Source organism: Sturnira hondurensis, unplaced genomic scaffold (assembly GCF_014824575.4).
Source record: "Sturnira hondurensis isolate 20B ecotype Veracruz unplaced genomic scaffold, ASM1482457v3 Scaffold0014384, whole genome shotgun sequence".
Classification (NCBI taxonomy): Eukaryota; Metazoa; Chordata; class Mammalia; order Chiroptera; family Phyllostomidae; genus Sturnira; species Sturnira hondurensis.
In genome coordinates, this window is record NW_028087015.1 from 5793170 (window position 1) to 5794192 (window position 1023).

The following is a 1023-nucleotide window of genomic DNA, read 5'->3' on the forward strand; positions in this document are numbered from 1 at the left end:
CCACTTTGCAATGCTCTTTCCACTATATCAGTGGCTTTTCAGCATTTGTCAGCACAATCTACGACATGAAACAAGTTTCATATCATGACCCACAATGTCTACACACATATGCAGCTAACACTAAAGTCTCACAAAGTAATACTTATTGTTACTGTATTATCTTTACTGTATTTGATATACTTGAGTATTTTCTACTGCAGTATATTCATTTAAAAATATTCTGGAGATTGCTTGCCAGAATGTGTACTAAAATTGGAACAATACAGAGATTAGCATGGTCCCTACAAAAGGATAACATGCAAATTTTTCCCATATTTTTTGTGCATTTACCAAATGTTCCTTCTCTTTCCAGGGATAATATTTATAGATATACAGTCAAATAATTTGCATTTTTTCTAATTAGATACATCAACTGAATGTCTCCAAAGGTAAGAGTTAAATTAGATATGGGGAATGGGGTGGGGAAGGGAGGGGTTGTTCCTTCCAGCTCCAACCTGTCATGCACCTAATCAGGAGTGATCTTATTGTCTGATCTGTCCTTAATCCCGAAAGGCAGAAGACTTAGTAGAGAGAACACTGGGTCTAGCTCTGGCCCCACAATCTTCCCAGTGTGTAGCTTCGGGTGAGTGTTCTCTGGGTTCTGTTATCTCATCTGCAAGATCAAGCTGTTGTTAATTGACAGAGTTCTGAGAAGTGAATGAAATAATGCAAATGAATGCAATAAAAAGCTCTCTACACAAGATTTGTCCTGGAACAGCAATGGTCTTAAATTCTCACATTTCAGAGAAATATGGTGTCTCAAGATGTTTCTGGATTCTTGTCAAAACACCTGCATAATGTATTATGAATAAATTTGGTATAATAAAGAAAAACTACACCCTGGAACTGACTCATTTTTAAATGCTTTTGCAGGTGTTTGGAGAGGAGGGGTCGACCCCATATCTTGAAAATGTTCAGCTTCAGAAAAGTAGAAGTCATTGGAGACCAAAGATGACTCCATGCTCTCGACAGGGAAAGGTGATG

At 37.6% G+C, this 1023-nt stretch overlaps 1 non-coding gene across 1 annotated transcript; it reads left to right on the forward strand.

The window, feature by feature from the left end:
- Positions 1–217: 217 nt before the first annotated feature.
- On the forward strand, positions 218–319 carry LOC118998919 (U6 spliceosomal RNA). The gene has a single exon (XR_005068992.1). It is a non-coding gene; the product is annotated as a U6 spliceosomal RNA (small nuclear RNA).
- Positions 320–1023: the final 704 nt, after the last annotated feature.